Source organism: Pongo abelii, chromosome X, assembly GCF_028885655.2.
Source record: "Pongo abelii isolate AG06213 chromosome X, NHGRI_mPonAbe1-v2.0_pri, whole genome shotgun sequence".
Classification (NCBI taxonomy): domain Eukaryota; kingdom Metazoa; phylum Chordata; class Mammalia; order Primates; family Hominidae; genus Pongo; species Pongo abelii.
The window spans coordinates 10,686,558-10,705,132 of NC_072008.2; the positions used below are offsets into that span (position 1 = coordinate 10,686,558).

The following is an 18,575-nucleotide window of genomic DNA, read 5'->3' on the forward strand; positions in this document are numbered from 1 at the left end:
AAAATGCAGTCATTGTCATTCAAGTGTGGTTTAGGGTGAAATCTCTGAGCGTCAGAATAATCATATACGTAGGTGAAAGAAGAGCAGAACTACCACAAATTACCCAGAATAATAATTTTTCATTTCTCATTTTAGGCATTTCCTCCAGGTATCAAAATTAAATTTTGCTTTCATCTTATACACATCACTGTATGACTACCATCTTTATGAAAAAGGAATACACAAAATTCCTCAATAATCTCCAGCCACAGGCTCCAACTGTTCCAGTTCTGACTTTTTAAAACCATCACCTCTGGCAGAAAAATATGAGATTCCACTGCCATAAATCCAGTTTTCACAGATTTCATATATGTACACATGAACACCAACAGTAAGAAAGATTTCCACGAAGCTTTCCTCTATCTGTATATTTTAGTATGTATTTTCGTAGCTATGGTGTTGTTACAATGCCCCAGTGACTGTGAACTTGGATAAGTCTTGCTGAGGATGGCAGAGTGGAAAACAGAGACACATCAGGATTCTTGATGACATCATTATGCCAAAGAAGTAATCAACCGTGGAACTGTATTTGAATTTGTGTGTCTCTGTGTGTGTGTGTGTTTTAAGGAAATCTGTGTTGTTAAAGCCACTATAATCAACTAACTAAAACATGCAATCCAAAACTCTGCATTATGATACTTTGAAATATTTTTTAACGCATTCACAGGCCAAACAATATTGTGAGAAAGCAAATTTATTTCAGACCGATAAAAGAATAAGATGAGTGATGCCAGGAGAGAAAAACTCCTTAACATATATGATCTTCCATTTCTTCATTTGCTAAACAGAATCTAAGATATATCTACCTCATTGAGATCGTAAGTCCATAGTAAGGATTCATTATTTGACTATTTTATTTTGCATTAGAAAGTGTGGCAGAGACAATGTTATATGTCCAGTACCTCCTGATACATTTTGTTTTTCTTCCTGGGCACACGGGAAGACCATTATTTCCCAGCTTCCCATGTTGTTAGACTGTGATCATGTGACTGAGATCTGAGCTGTGGGAAAAAGTGATGAAAGCCACATGTGGCCTGGTTTTTATTACTGTTGCACATGATCCTCTGCCTTCTTTCCTGGTGTCATGTTACTATTACATTTGAATATGAAGGTCTAACCACTACAAGCAGGAGATCAAGCCTTCATATTGGACACTAGATAGACATTGAGTAGTTTTATTTTATTAAAATATTGACGATTTCCTTAAGTTCACAACTTTGTTCATGCTTTTTCACATATGTTTCTTGCTTTCCGTTTAAAAAGGAAATATAAATTAATAATTAGGAAAGCTACCTCAAAACCTATATTAAAATAAGTATGGGGAAATAGCTTTAAAATATCAGATAAAGTTTACAAAAATCTATGGGCAAATTTTCTCCATAGAAGCAAAGCAGCTACTCCTAGCAGTACAAATGAGGCCCCTCTAAGTAGGTGCATGTAAGTGGGTATTATACATGCCTAAACATCTACTAAAGAGAAAGCCCATTAGGAAAATGATGTCTGGAGGCACCTACATTTTTTTCCCCTTTTTCAAGTACAGCCTAGACATCTTATCTTCTCCTGCAGCTTTTAACACAATCTCTGCATTTCCATTCCATCTGGCAGGGCTGGTTGAAGGGAAGATGTGAGAATATGCTGAAGGAGAAATCTACCTCTCCTTCTAGTTGGATCACATTACAACATGTGAGCAAGTAAAATGTGTGTGCTCACTAACATCAGCATGGTTTTCGTTTTGTGAATCATATCATGTTTATAGCAACCTCTTCTTTTTGTAAGCAGGCACAATAACAGAATTGCAATTTGTATCCATCTAAGTAAGAAAATAAGCAATGAAAATCATTTCTATAAAAGAAACCTAGAAGATAAAGAAGTCTCTAGCGTTTTTCAAAGGACCCTAGCTACCATTATAATTTTTAATGTGAACCATGCAATGTGGAATACTGTTGATTTGGCATGGGGAATGATCTTCAAACTTTAGTTTGTTGAAAAATAATGTATGTGCTCATTTGAATTCTGATCTTATATTTCACTTAAAACAGTGCTCACATATGAATTTATTGATTTTGGCATAGCTTAACTTTGAAAATATTAATTTTTGAACACTTAACATGTCAATCTGACTGTAATATTTAAAAGAAAAAGTCTTGTTCAGTAATAGTATGTACTTTATAACTTTAAAAAGTATATGAAAATAAACTGATAGGTTGTAGATAAGAACACAGAAACTGCATTCATATTTAAGATAAGATTATGAAAACAAAAGAGTTCAAAGAAAATTCACAGGAGACATATAACTCCTGTCACTTGGGGATAAAAAGCCATATCTCTCTGTTGATAAGGGAACCTTAGTGGAAAGTTTTGAAAAGTACTGTTCGAATTATTTGGTCAGGTCACTTATCTCTAGCTTGATTTTAACCTTGGAGCACAAGGAACTTCCCCAAAATATGGCTCCCTGGTATAATGAGTATATCGAATTAAAGGCCTTTAGAAATCAACAGATAAAAGAAGAGAGCTCCCCGCCATCTACATAAGGATTGGACAGACCCACCAAGAAGAACAATTACTTCTCCCTCCCCGCAACTTGCTCCTCCCATCTCTGAATCCTCTATCTCTCCCAAAGCACAGGCTGAAGTTCTCTAAAGTTCCAGCCTAAAGTCCGGACCTAACAAAGAAGAAAACAATTACCTCTGGTCCCTTCCCTGAGTTTTCATTATTGCAGGAAGGAAGGCTGAAGTCTATTAACAAACCTGGACAGATTTTGTCACAAACCATTTGTCTGCTCTGCAGGCCCAACAAACTTTGTCCCAGACCATTGTATGTTCTTCAAACCCATTGAATCTCCCTAAAAATAATTTACTAATCCCTAAAATCATCCACACTTCCCCATCTCCCACTCTCCTAACAAGCAGGGTGTATAAGCATCTGTACCCTGTTGGGATATTGGGCATTCAGTCTGTGATTGTCCCCCTGCCCACGGTAGTAATACATTTATATGGCTTTTCTCTTAATCTCCCTTTTTGTGAGTTGATTTTTCAACAAACCTTCCAAGGGCAAAGGGAAAGCTTTCCCTTTGCCCCTACAACCTTGAGAGTTTCAGGTCTAAGTGGGTGTTCTTGAACACATCCAGGGACAGAAAACTCATTCTCTCCCTTGCAATCCCCTTCTACAGCTGGACAACTCTAAAAGTAGTAGATGTGTTAGTCAGGGTAAGTGAATCTAGCTGCACAAGAAAACATCCCCCACATCTACATGGCTTGATACAATAAAGGTTTATTTAATGTTCATATCACAATGCACCAGGCAGTTCTGTTCAGCTGGCTCTTTTCGCAGATCTTGGCTTCTTTCACCTACCATCTTACAGGACCTCAGAGTCCTCCCCAGGACACTCTGCATCTGACTAGCAGCAGGGGAACAGAGAATGTGTGGAAGAGCTCAGAGGGGGCTTTAGAGGTCAGGACTGGAAGTAGCATATACTAAGCTCACCCATACTTTATTGGCTTGACTGACATAGGCACATGGCCCCACTTAGATAGCAAGGGGTTAAAATATATACAATATCAGGGTAACCAAGTTGGAGATGAGTTCACAGATGTTGGAGAGTACTAGCAGTGTCTGTTATGGAAAACTGTCCTTCCATTGAGCTAAGGTGTTTCTTGCAGTAGTTTCTACCTATAGAACCCAGCTTAACTTTGGGTCACATTGACCAAGTTTAATTCTGCTTTCATATGACAGCCCCACAGATATTTGAAGACAGTCATTATGCCTCTAAGTCTACTTGCTTCTGGGCTATTCATCCAATTAGTCAACTTGTTCTCATATCATCAGTTTTCATATCCCCTTATGATTTGTTTGTTTGTTTTTTGAGACAGGGTCTCGCTCTGTTATCCAGGCTGGAGTGCATTGGCACGATAATGGCTCACTGCAGCCTCCACCTTCTGGGTTCAGGCAATCCTCCCATCTCAGCCTCCTGAGTAGCTGGGGCTATAGGTACATGCCACCACATCCAGCTAATTAAAATTTTTTTTTCAGTAAAGGCGGGGTCCCACCATGTTGCCCAGGTTAGTCTTGCTCTCCTGGGCTTAAGCCATCCTCCCACTTCTGCCTCCCAATGTGCTCGGATTACAGGTGTGAGCCACTATGCCAGGTCATTTTTTGTTTTCCTAAGCTCCAATTGCTTTATAGCTTGAATGAAAACTGAATGAGATACTCCAATAGTGACCCCAGCTTGAGATAATGTAAATTTATTATTACAAATTACCATATTAGGTTCTGTTAATTCATATTGAACTTACTCCTTCTAATTGATTTAGCTAATTTGGCTGCTAAGCTACATTTTCTTCCTTTTTGCACTTAGTTTATTACTGGAAGTCGTGATATTTTCTTCATTTCATTTTGTTGAATTTGAATACCATCACTAGCTGAATTATAATACTTCTGCTCGTGTCTGTCCCATCTCTGGCCCTGTAAACAGATGTGACCATACCTAAAAGAGAGGGCATTTAAGAGCCAGCCATAAGGACCACCAGATGCTCAGATCAGAATCTTTGTAGTTATCCATGGTTTTTTTTGGTTGTTGTTTTTTCTGTCTCTCAAATCCAGCATCCAATCTATAAGAAAATCCTGTTGACTTCACCTTGAAAACACACCCAGAATCTGATAGCCTCTCTTCCTGTCCTTCTGCTTCATCTTTTGATTGCATTACTGCTGGAGCCTCTTCTGGGTGCCTGCTCCTACCTTGCATTCCCCTGCACTCCTTCCCAGCCTATTTCAAAGCTGTCATTCTTTTGAACTCTTCTGCTCAAGACTCTTCATTGGCTCCCATTTCACAAGAGTAAAAGACAAAGTCCATGCAATGCTCCCAAAGCTCTAAGAGGCTGTCCTTGCTGTCACCTAGTCCTCTCCCAGTTGCCCCTGACTCCCGCTGCCCTCACCACTCTGAGGCCCCGTCAGTTCTTCACAGATGCCACAGGCTCCTATCTCAGGCCTTTGCACTTGCTGTTCTTTCTGCCCATAGTTCTTGCCTCCAGGATGTCAGCATGATTTGCACTCTTAGTTTCTTCAGGTGTCTGCTCAATTCTTATCTTTCCCAAAAGGCCTTCCTAGACACCTTACATGAAAGGGTAACCTCCTTGCTCCTCTCCTTTGTGGAGGGCCTTGGTTCCTGTATATCCTGCTTTATTTGTATTTGCAGCACCCCTCACTAGCTCACACTGATTGGTTTATTGTCCATCTCCCTCCATTAGAATATAAGCTGAACAAGGGCAGGGACTCATTTAATTGACTTTTGTGGCCTCAGCATCCAGAATAGCACTAGATGTGCTGTTGGTGCTCAATAAAGATTGGCTGAAGAAGGCACAGATGCTTTACTGTCCCCAGCTTCCTGCTTCCCCCGGCTTCATACACTTCTCCGTAGCTTCCTATGCTCTTCGCACAGACAGATCATCCCCTGGTTCCTAAATTTGTATTTCAAAGTGTTAGCTGCTTTCCTAGCTTTATGTATTACCCTTAAAATGTGTAGATTAATGAGTAAAATGTAGCTTTATTAAGGCGTGAACTAGTTAAGACTCTAAGTTAACTTGGGCAAAACCAGTTCAGCAATTCCCATGTCTTGTCTTGTATTTCTGCCTCTCGACTTAGAAATCAACTCTGGTGCAGCAACCAAAGTTCTCTCCAAGACAATATTGTCCACACTGGGTGTTGTTAATGCTAAAATCATCCACAGCACATTTCTCAGAAAACATCTGCTCTTAATAATTGGGGATGAGGTCTGTGCCTCCTTAAACTTTCCTATACATCATTGGTCAAAAAGGTAGAAATAAAAACCTGTATTTCTTAAAACAAGGAAAACATTGCTTTTCTAATGAAAACTCAAAGAGTTGAAATATGAAAAATAAAAATCCCCTCAAATTTGAAAACATAACAAAATTTAATTATTTCGTTGATGGAGGTTAAAAAACATTGATAAGTTTTATGGCCTTTTGCCGAAGTCTATCATCACTTTTGGAAAACAAAACTCTTCCCAGCAATACCTTTAAAGGCTGTGCTTCACAGGAATGCAAAAGAAAATTGCCAAAAGATTACATTGTATAATTTGTCCCTGCCAAGCATCTACTTGAATAACAGAAAATTCTACCAAGATTTTAATAGAACTGTTCTTAGTTAACTAAACCCCTCTGTGAAACATTAGAAAGATCTATGCTTCATTTCTATGGTTATTCAGACAACAAATATTTATAGGCAGCTTGCTTTATACACAGGATTTGAAAAGAGAAGATTTTTCACAGCAGAGATAGTTCTGGCAAAGATGGAATTCCAGCTGGGTCAACTGAATCTTTAACTAGGGCATCTAGATATAGAGATACTAATATAGTTATAGTTATATGTAAATATAGCAGCAAGCAAAATAAATTTGGTCTTATTCTATAAGTTTATTCATGTACTTCCTCTACCTTGAGAATATAATTTAAATATTACAGAAAACACTTCTGTCCTGAGAAGAACTTTCCCTCCAAATAGCATTAGCTAGTTTTGCTTTCCCTGGTAATTCAGTTATTCATTCAAGAACAATTTATGGCAGTGATCCCCCAACCTTTTTGGCGCCAGGGACCGGTTTCATGGAAGACAATTTTTCCATGAATCCGGGATGGGTGGGGGGAGGGTGGTCTCAGGATGAAACTGTTCCACTTCAGATCATCAAGCGTTAGATTACCATAAGGAGTGAGCAACCTAGATCCCTCGCATGCACAGTTCACAATAGGGTTTGTGCTCCTATGAGAGTCTAATGCCGCCGCTGATCTGACAAGAGACAGAGCTCAGGCGATAATGCTCACTCACTTGCCACTCACCTCCTACTGTGTAGCCTGGTTCCTAACAAGCCACAGACTGGGACCGGTACTAGTCCATGGCCTGGGGGCCCCTGATTTATGGGACTCCCACACATGCCAGAGTGGGCAAGGCACTGGAGATGTGAAAATGCACAAAACCCTCAAAAACCCACAGTGCAGTGGGGACTGGAGGGACAAAGGGTGACAATAGGAGCATGTGCTACAGAAAACTCAGCCTGATTCATTCATTAATTCCACAAATATTGATTGAATGCCTGCTGTATACACTGGTCTAGATGCTTGAGACACACCAGTGAAATAAACTGACAAAAAACTCTGCCTTTGATGTGCTTGCATAGCAGGATATAAAAATGATAGACAACAAATACAATGAACAAGGAAATTACATAATATCTTAGAGGATAAGCCCTATGGGGAAATAAATCAAATTTTCCTTCAAGTTGGACAGTGGAAGAATGGATATGCAAGACCTCAAAAAAGTTGCCTTCCATGTAACATTTTCTAGTATGTGTTCCAGAAAAAAATGAAAGAGAAAACCAAGAAAGAGAAAAAATGGAATCTAGGAAACACAAGAATTAAGCCAGAGAAAGGCAAAGAAAACATGGGAGGAGCAGTTCTTCCCCCTTCCTCTCTCATCATCTGGGTTGAATATGAGCCACCAGTATCATCCCCCAGTATGCAAGCCAGGCCAATAAGCTTTAGTTGCAGGATTTTCTAAATTGGGCCTGACAGAAGAGAGTACTTTCCTCTCAGGTTATGATGCAGTGAGGATGTGATCCCAAGAGCTAAAAGTGACCCGGAGCTCCTGCCTTGTGAAGACAGCTCGCCCATGAGACTGAAGTTGGTAGAGAGAAAGAATAGAAACAGGAAGAAGCAGAGAGGTCATTCTACCATTGTATTCATGTTTCTGTGCAGCTGCAACTGCCCTCTGATAGTAGATCACATGAATTGGTCACAAATTATGTCAACAAGTGAAATTTACCCACTCTTTGAATCTGGGTGTGGCCACATGACTCTTATTGGTCAATGGGACATTAGCAAACATGAAGCAAGCAGAGGCTAAAAAGTGTTTGTGGTTTGGGGCTTGCACTCGCTGGCCGGCCGCTGGGAACCTTTCATTAACATATAAAGTGGGCCAGACTGGCCACCTGGAGGATGAGAGACGAGGTGGAGCAGCGATTGATCATGTAGATCATGTAGAAGCATCTCAGCTGGTGTTTTCTAGATCCACCAGCCCTCTCATCACCTGCCAGCTGACTGCAGACACATGAGTGACCCCAAGTGAGCCAAGCAGAAGAATTGCCCAGCTGAATCCAGCTAATTGCTGACCCATAGAATCATGGCTAAAGATTGTTGTTTTAAGCCACTAAATTTTATGATGGTTTGTTATGCAGCGCTGGATAACTGATACACTCTACACACACACATGCACACACTACACACAACTTCTATTTTTTCTTAAAGTAAAACAATTTTTTGCCATTTACAATCAAAAGAAGTTCTAACTAAAATCATAGAGCTTCTTATGCTTGTGTCGTTGACTTGGTGCCCTGTTCATTAATTTAGTTATTCTGTGACTTGAACTATGCCCCTGAATTCCAAGCTTCTCCTTCCAATCTCAGTGTTGACATTATCCACCTGTGCTTTGCCCAGGATAAAGACACTACTGTTTGTGGATAAACAAACTACAAAAGAACCTTCTCCTCCCTCCTCTTCATGCCCACACCTGTCAGGTTGGCCCCCTTCCTATGGCCTTTTGCCAAGGGTCTGTACCTGTCACTTCCTGTTGGCTCTTTTCAATGCCAACAGCTTGACAATGTGACTCTCCATCTGTCACTAATTGCTGGACCTACTGTCATCCCTCTTCACTTGTCTGTGCAGACTTCACTCCCTCCTGCAAATAGGAGAGCTATCCACCTGCCAAATGCCAACAGTCAGTTTCCAGCCTAGATTTGAACCCTTTCTGGCCTATTCTGTTTCATTAGATTCAGATTCCCATACCCTTACTCTTCCAGTTTATCCTCTGTCTGGGTTAGAACTGGGTCTGGGAAGGTAAGTGAATCTCTTTAAGCTCTCATATTCAGATGACAAATCACATACAGTAGAAGTAGATGGTGATGATTTTTTTTTAAAAAAAAAACAAGCCATGGGAAAACTTTTCTCTTCCTCATGGAAGAATATTGACAAGGCTCTTGCAGGGACCCGTGGAGTCTGTTTATTGCCTTTGGGGTTGTAGACAATGAAATTGATTCTCAATATCAACCAGATAGGTCAATTCTCTGCTCATATTCCCTTAGGCCTTTCCATTTCTATGCCCAGTAGCCTGACATCCAACTGCCAGTCTCTACGATTTTTTTTACCAGAGAGTTTTCTCTGGTGCTGGAGCCAGCTTTGCTTGCATATGGCAGCCCAGAAGTGCTGGAGAATTAATGTCTCCCACTTCTACCCCTGTGCAGTCCTCATGCAGTGACTGGCCAGAATTGGTGTATTAATACCCCCGCTCCCTTGTCCCTCAGATAGGATATCTCTGAGGAGTATGTTTTCCACTGGATCTCAGAGTTCCCCAATAAGATTAAGCTTCAGTGCCCACAGTGGTAACTTACCTGATAACCCATTCTTTATTGGTTTTCCTCTCTTCCTTGTCTCTCTCCCCCAAATAAATTACATGCCCTTGAAATTTTGTCTCAAGGTCTGCATCCAAGAGAACCCAAACCAAGACAATAATCCACCCAGTAACTGAATACTCTATAGGACAGGAGCTGGATCTATGGAGGTGGTAACAATTTAAAAGGAAAAACAGCACAATAATATGATGATGATCAGAACCAGCCACTTAGATGGTGAACAAAATCAGTGTTGCTACCAGGCCCCATTTGCCCTCTATCTTAGTCTTGGGTGACCTTCCTGATAGTAGAGTATGTGAACCAAGGATGAATATAAGGGAAATTTTTGGTTATAACCTGATTAATCCATAACGTGGGCATCAGTCACTTTGCCCAATATCCATAGGGCAATAAACTTGTGGAATTTAATTTTTTTGTAATGTGGGACTATTTAAACATTATTTTACAGATTTTTATGGGAGAATGATACTCTGATATGGTTCTTCGTCTAAAAGCAAAGTACAACTTAAAAGATAACCAGTGGGAGTTCCAATAGCTATGTTCAAATATTTATGAAACATTGACTTTTGGGTTGTAGGCTAAAGCACAGAGTTTAAATTGGTTAGTTCTATTGCCAAATGCCTTCAGACTTCATTGACTTTTTTGGAATTAGTACAGAAGCAGAGGTTAGATCCAAAACTTTTACAGAGATTCTGTGTGGTCCAGAAAATTATGAGTCTTTGCTTGTACATAGAAATTAAATATCACACATGTTTACTCTCCATCTTTTGAGACAGTGAGCAATTGAGGCGTCTGAACTGATTGAAGAAAGACCTCTCTATAAATCTATGACCTATTATTCTTCTACCAAAGAGTGGAAAAATTCTTAATAGTTCTGAATGATGAACTTTCTTAAAAAATTGGGAATTTTGGCATCTGGGAGGCAATGCTAACCATTTGAATAGGGCTTCCTTTACTTTCAGTCAGTATTGCAGTCATTGCTTTGTCAAGGGTTCTGAGATCCCTCAAGCATGAAAGGAAGGATAAGGAATCAAATCCTTTCTCTACTTAATAGGGAATGTCTCAGAACTGCTTCAAAATTAGCTTTGGCTCAGCTTAATGAAATTTCCCCATTGTTGAGCAGCGGCCCACGAAATCCACAGCATTAAAATGGCAGTCCTTCGATGGTAAAAAAAAAAAAAAAAAAAAAAAAAAAAAAAAAGCCTTGAAAATTACAGAACATACAAAAATAAAGATTTTTATTTCTCTTCCCCAGGTTCACAGAAAGAACTGAACCTGCTCAGCCTTTTGAGTAGGCTAAACATTAGAGGCACTCCAACTCAGGAGGACGTGTTTTACTCACACAATTTAATGCATAAAATGCCTATGATAGAGGACCCGAAGTTTCTGCAATGAAACTCACCAGCCCTGCTGCCCTCAGGAAATCATTTTAGAGGACAGCAGAGCAACCAAGAGACATGAGAGGGAGCTACTCCTCGCTGGTGTTGCTTAAGTTTCTCCAGTGGGGTCTTATTCAGAAGGCCTTTCTCTTGAGACTTCTCCCCAGCTCTGGTTAAATTAATTTGGCTTTACTGGACTGAGATAAGAGAATTATAATTGCTTCTCTATCCCCCTTCCTTTTCACTTTGCACCCACACACAATCTTTGTGTTTTCAAAACTCCTTAAAATATCACTATAATATATGACATCAATTTCTTTATATTAACATGTGCATAAAATTTGACACTCAGTGCTCACCTTTCATCACTCACTATCTACTCATCTCCCTTTGCCTGAACAAGGGTGCATCCAAACTTACAGTCTTTGGAGCACAAATCAATGTAGCAATGTAGCCAACAAAGGATCTGCTGATTCAAATGATACCAATGTCAAATGCTGATGTGTGTAAATAATTAATTGTGTTTTCACTGGTGAGTCCAGTTTGATCTTTCATTGCTTGGCGACCCCTGGGGTCTGTGGCTCCCTGAGAAGCAGGAACATTTAGGATTTTTTATTACCAGCTCATCACTAATTTATAGATTACTATGGAGTCAGGTGCACAGATTCAGAGTATCATCTATCACTATAGGCAGCTCCAGTGTTAAGGGATGGCTACTTCCCAGAAATCAACGAAGGGGAACAGATGAGGAAAGGGGGCAACATGGCACATATGCCACAGAAGGCACATCTTTCAGAAACACAAACATATCGAGGTAAACAATTTCCTTCTCACTGAGCCAGACAAACTATAAAGTGCTCTAACTATCTCCTAAAGGTAAAACACCACTGTATGTTACATAGCCAAATATAATTCAACTGTTATCACTTATCATTAAAATTATTTATGTTTTTCTTCTCTTCTATGCTGTCTTAGGTGAAAGTTTCACTAGAACAACTCTTTTAGATTCAAACTTGTAGAAAGTGCTATTGCTTAAAAAAGGAGGGTGGGGGAGGATGGGTACTTTCTTAATGGGAAAATTGTGTCTTGCCAGAAAATGACCTTGAAATAAGAGGGAGGTATTGGAGTTTAATCACACCTTTGATAACGTATGTGCTGTGTCTTTTGGACAATGCCATTGAGTGTGGGGTTCATGTCCTTATGATTGTCTAAAGTGTGTCACAGTACATGCACATGTTGTGATGGAAAGAAGCAAAATGTACAAACACTAAAAGGGCCATTTATTACAGACCTTTAAGGAAACCAACAATGACTTTGGGATGTATGTTACATTCCTGAGTTTTACATGATTTTCTGGATAGCATTAACAGTTTTCTGAGAATGTTCTCAAGAATTCCATTTCTATCACAGCCATGTATGTATTCCCACCCTCTGACCCCACAGTCGTGTCTTTCCCAAATTCTCCCCAAAGCTGGTTCTCATAGAGCAAAGGAAAGATGGGCTGTGCAAATAAAACCTAAACCCAATGGAATTTGAAACAAGTCCTAGTAGGATAAAGAAATCTCTGAACATATTCATAAGGAGTGTTTCTTTAGGGAACTTTTCTGTTTCAGGGACACCACTGAGGCTGTGCCACATTCTGAAACTGTTGCTATGGCAAAGCGTCTTGTGTTATTGACGATGGAGCACATTGTTGTGTTTAAGTCATGTAAATGATCAGTACACAAAGGAAGCTGCCCACAGCAGCCCCTGCTCAATCACCACAGCGCTGGGGCCTTTCCCCCTTGACACATGCCATTTACACGGCATGGGAAGGCATTTCTTTCAGAAAGCCTCACTCCCTGGGTGCTGTGAACTGTTCTTTGGAGACGTTTATGAGATCTCCACATCTTTCAGAATCGATTCTGCAGGGGAAAAAGAATACACAATGACAAAGCCCTTTCTCTTGTTTTAAGGTCAGGATATTTCTATAGACATTTTGCATTTTCTACCTATTAACACATTTTTTTTTTCCGGGCTGCTGGTCTTGTCTAATATTTCAACTTTCTATCAGTTTTTGTCATTTAGAGTCAAACTATGAGAGTTTCTCCTTTGTTTCCCACTTATAGCTGAAATATGTGGTTTTAATTAAGTATTTTCCACAGCATCAATTCACACTGATTAGACATAATTACAGAAACAAAATATGCAGAATACATTTTAATAATGCCTGTCACCTCTGAGGAAACAATGAGGATCTAATTTAATGATCTAAGTGTTGTTTGAAAGCGACACAGAGTTTTTAAAAATAGTACTATATATTTTGAAGTGGAGCTTATTAGTATTTTTAGATACAAATGTAAGCTGAAATGAACTATTATTCAGGTTTCAATGCATGTAATTAAAAAAAACACTTAGGGCAACGCTTGTTTACATAAATAATCAAATTATACCCTTTAATAATAAAAGCTTGATCCAACTGTGACACTTGAGTCTTGAAATGATGTGATAATTTGTTGTCCAATTTCTAAGGGAAATTTTGCCACTATGAAAATCTATTTTTGACAGTACTGTGTCAAAGTCAATGTCCTGGTTTTGACATTACTGTGGTTATGAAAGATGTTATCATTAGGGGAAGCCACATGAATGGTATGGGGGAACTCTCTGCATTAGTTTTGCAACCTCTTGTGTGTCTCCAACTATTTCTTTTTTTTTTTTTTTTTTTGAGATAGAGTCTCGCTCTGTTGCCGAGGCTAGAGTGCAGTGGTGCGATCTCGGCTCACTGCAAACTCCGCCTTCTGGGTTCATGCCATTCTCCTGCCTCAGCCTCCCGAGTAGCTGGGACTACAGGCACCCACCACCACACCCAGCTAATTTTTTGTATATTTAGCAGAGACGGGGTTTCCACCGTGTTAGACAGGATGGTCTCGATTTCCTGACCTCGTGATCCACCCGCCTCGGCCTCCCAAAGTGCTGGGATTACAGGCATGAGCCACCACACCCGGCATTGTGTCTCCAACTATTTCATAATAAAAAAAGATATATCAAAAATCTATTTTTCATACCTAATAAAAATATATTTTTCCTACTTGTAGAAGAATATGCTGTCTCAGTAGAGCTTAGAATATTACTATTACAGAACCATATGACATTACTCTCAAAATTTGTCTTGGCTTCTGGAGTCAAAGGAATTTTGGACAATGAGTTAACTTTCTCAAAGAAAATCTCTTTACCCTGAATTTTCAACTTGTTCAGAAAAGAATTCTGTAAACAGTTATGAATGAGAAATCTACTTACTTTTACTGTTTCAGACAGTCTTCTAGAAGTTATTAAAACAGTATTTACAATTCTCATAAATCTGGAGGCATAATTGGATCTTATTTCCTTTGCCTTTTTTGCTCTTTTTAAAAACTCTTTTGGCTGGGTGTGGTGGCTCACGCCTGTAATCCCAGCACTTTGGGAGGCTGAGGTGGACGGATCACCTGAGGTCAGGAGTTTGAGACCAGCCTGACCAACAGGAAGAAACTCCATCTCTACTAAAAATACAAAAAAAAAAAAAAAATAGCTGGACGTGGTGGTACATGCCTGTAATCCTAGCTTCTCAGGAGGCTGAGGCAGGAGAATCGCTTGAAACCGGGAGGCGGAGGTTGTGGTGAGCCGAGACCACACCTTGCACTCCAGCCTGGGCAAGAAGAGCCAAACTCTGTCTCAAAACAAACAAACAAACAAACACATACACACACAAAACAAGCAAACAAACAAAAACCCTCTTTTAACTCCATAGTTAAAACCATAGTTTTGCATTCCTAGCTGTCATGAGTGAAGCTGAGATTTAAAAAAGTAATACAGGACTATCACAAACCAAAGTTACATCTAACATAAATGTCCATTCATATTTCATTTGGCTGTGATTGTGTATTTGTGGCATGTATATGGGTGTGTAGGGAGGATGCGTGTGTACTCATACAATGTTAGGATCAACAGGACCATAGGAATCTCCTAATTCAAGCTCAATATTAACATATTCAATATACATAGGTTCGATATTTATAATATATACTGCTGATTGTGCAATAATTCTTCACATTCCCATGGCCTTCTTTAGGAGGCCATCATAGCACACATCTAATTTTATCCTAACATAATTCTACGAGCTTGCTAGAGGGCATCATTATTATTCTACTGAGAAAACGGGCAGCTAATTCCAAAGAGGTCCAGCTTTGGCTCAGTCTTACACGGCATGGGAATGGTGAGGTTGAGGATTAAAATCCAGATTCCACATCCTTGCTCAGAGTACTTCATTCTGGCCCACAATCTCTAACGCTACAACTGTCTAAATGCAAACAAACAAACAAAAAACAAACAAAAAAACAAATGCAGGATATCCATGCATATCCATACAACCGGATAGTATTCAGCTCTAAAAAGTATTATTCAGCTGCTGATACATGCTACATCATGCTCAGAGAAAGAAGGAAGTCACAGAGGATCACATATTGTAGGATTCCATTTATGTGAAATGTCCAGAATAGGCAAATTCATAGAGATAGAAAGTCAATTAGTGGTTGCAAGGGGCTAGAGGTGAAGGGTAGGGGGAAAGGGAGTGACTGCTAATAGGCACAGCATTTCTTTTATTGGGGGGATAAAGCTGTTCTAAAATTAGATGGTGGTGATGGTTGTAGGACACTGGGAATATACTTTAAAACATTAAATTGTCCACATTCGATGGGTACATTGTGTGGTATGTGAATTGTATCTCAACTAAACTTAAAAAAAAAGAAAAGAAAAGAGAAAGGGGTTATGATACAGAGCCAAGTGTTCCTAGGTCACTCACAAAATGCTTTTAATTGTTACAGTTTAAAAAGAATTAACTAACTCCTATTATCATTTTAATAGATCTCTCCCTCCAACATGCACTGTTTCAGATATTATACAAGACAGTGTAGACAGTGTATTTAGACAGTTGTAGCTTTAGAGATTGTGGGCCAGAATGAAGTACTCTGAGCAAGGATGTGGAATCTGGATTTTAATCCTCAACCTCACCATTCCCATGCCGTGTAAGACTGAGCCAAAGCTGGACCTCTTTGGAATTAGCTGCCCGTTTTCTCAGTAGAATAATAATGATGCCCTCTAGCAAGCTCGTAGAATTATGTTAGGATAAAATTAGATGTGTGCTATGATGGCCTCCTAAAGAAGGCCATGGGAATGTGAAGAATTATTGCACAATCAGCAGTATATATTATAAATATCGAACCTATGTATATTGAATATGTTAATATTGAGCTTGAATTAGGAGATTCCTATGGTCCTGTTGATCCTAACATTGTATGAGTACACACGCATCCTCCCTACACACCCATATACATGCCACAAATACACAATCACAGCCAAATGAAATATGAATGGACATTTATGTTAGATGTAACTTTGGTTTGTGATAGTCCTGTATTACTTTTTTAAATCTCAGCTTCACTCATGACAGCTAGGAATGCAAAACTATGGTTTTAACTATGGAGTTAAAAGAGGGTTTTTGTTTGTTTGCTTGTTTTGTGTGTGTATGTGTTTGTTTGTTTGTTTGTTTTGAGACAGAGTTTGGCTCTTCTTGCCCAGGCTGGAGTGCAAGGTGTGGTCTCGGCTCACCACAACCTCCGCCTCCCGGTTTCAAGCGATTCTCCTGCCTCAGCCTCCTGAGAAGCTAGGATTACAGGCATGTACCACCACGTCCAGCTATTTTTTTTTTTTTTTTTTGTATTTTTAGTAGAGATGGTGGTTTCACCACGTTGGCCAGGCTGGTCTCAAACTCCTGACCTCAAATGATCCACCTGCCTTGGCCTCCCAAAGTGCTGCGATTATAGGCATGAGCCACCGCGCCCAGCAATATGCTACGTTTTATTTATCCATTCATCCATTGATAAACATTTGGGCTGTTTCCACTTTTTGGCTATTGTAAATAATGCTGCTATGAACATTCATATACATGTTGTGGTGTGAACATACGTTTTCATTTCTCTTGGATATATACCTAGAAGTACACTTGTTGGATCATATGGTAACCCTATGTTTAACTTTTTGAGGAACTGCCAAACCATTTCCAAAGTGACTGCACCGTATTTCATTTCCGCTAATAATCCTTTTCTTAACTTGAGCTGGTAAAGCCTCTGTGATGGCTCCTGGTAGTCACTAAACTAACCTTCAAAGTCCTTTCTTGCACACACTTCTGGGTCTGGTCAGGTGAAAAGTGGGAGAGTGTATTTGCCTCACATGATTTCAGAAAAGTCATCAGAAATTAGAATGGGAAACAAGGAGATCAAGGATATGCATATTAATTAAACATCTAGAATGTAAGTTATTTATTGGTGAGGAAATTTAAAACTTTAAGTTGCATCAAATACACACACACAATTCAAGCAGCCATACAAAAATAAAAAACAAACCAAATCAACCAACCAGTCAAACAGAGACTCCCAACATCATCCTTGGCATTTGATCTTCCATCCGTAGCCCCTGAAGTAGTGCAACAATATGAGATATTTGAACCGTTTTTGTAGTTCTTAATAGCAAGAGATATTTTTGGCTATGAAGACATCTAGGTCAAAGCCCTCACACCTGCTTCTTGCTCACAGATGTACAACTATTTCAAAAAAATCTCCAAAGCCATATGAATAAACCTTTTATAATCTTAAGGATTCTTAAGCCTCTAGACAGAGATTGATACAGACCCTGACTTTTAAAGCAAGCTGGGACACCTTCTGGAATTCAAAACACATGCTTGGCCCCTGACAAATCAAGCTAGAGTCTGGAGGTGAGTTCGGCTGGTTCTTTTACACACGAACCTCGCAACACTCTGACTAGCTCTTTTTGTGTGGCCAGAAAGGTCTTGAGGCTTCAAGGCTGCAAACGGTTCCTGACCTGTCACTGCTAGACTCAAATAGCCACTTTTTTTTGAGACAGATTCTTGCTTTGTCGCCCAGGCTGGAGTGTAGTGGTGCAATCCTAGCTCACTGCAGCCTTGATCTCCTGGGCTCAAGCAATCCTCCCACCTCAGTCTCTGGAGTAGATGGGACTGCAGGCACACGCCACCACACCCAGCTAATTTTCTTATTTTCTGTAGAGACAAGGTCTCGCCATGTTGCTCAGGCTGGTCTCAAACTCCTGGGCTCAAGTGATCCACCCACCTCGGCCTCCCAAAGTGCCGGGATTATAGGCATGAGCCACCCCGCCTGGCCAAGTAGCCATCTTCACTTCTTTGCCCTGATGTTTATTATATCCATCAGTCAGCACTTTTGACTTGCTTTTTTCTGTGACACATATGACCTGATTTCAGCTAGGTCAGTACAAAGCCAAAAAGGAAAATTGTTTGGGATGTTTCTCTTATTCCATTGTCTCTTCCCTATGACCAGACACATTTTCTGGATGGGGAACAATCTCAAGCAGGGGATGGCTGGAAAGTGTTGAGTGAAAACGCAAGACACGATGAGAGAGAAAGAATAAGTAAAAAAAAAAAGAGAGAAAAAAGAGTGAAATAGGGAAAGGCTATGTTATAAGACAAAGGTCAAAGTGGGAAAGAGTGGCAGAGAACAGTGAAAGCAGAGAGAAGAATCTTGAGATGAAGGTGTTAGCAAGTGATAATCTCCTGGGATCTTCTCAGTCCCTATTGAGGTCTTTCCCCTAGGATTGTGCAATAATTTATTGGTAATGCTCAAATTGAA

General features: G+C 39.8%; 1 protein-coding gene across 5 annotated transcripts in view; it reads right to left on the reverse strand.

The window, feature by feature from the left end:
* Positions 1 to 18,575, reverse strand: part of MID1 (midline 1) — a 654,743-nt gene that overhangs the window by 202,197 nt on the left and 433,971 nt on the right. The gene's annotated exons all lie outside the window — the stretch shown is intronic.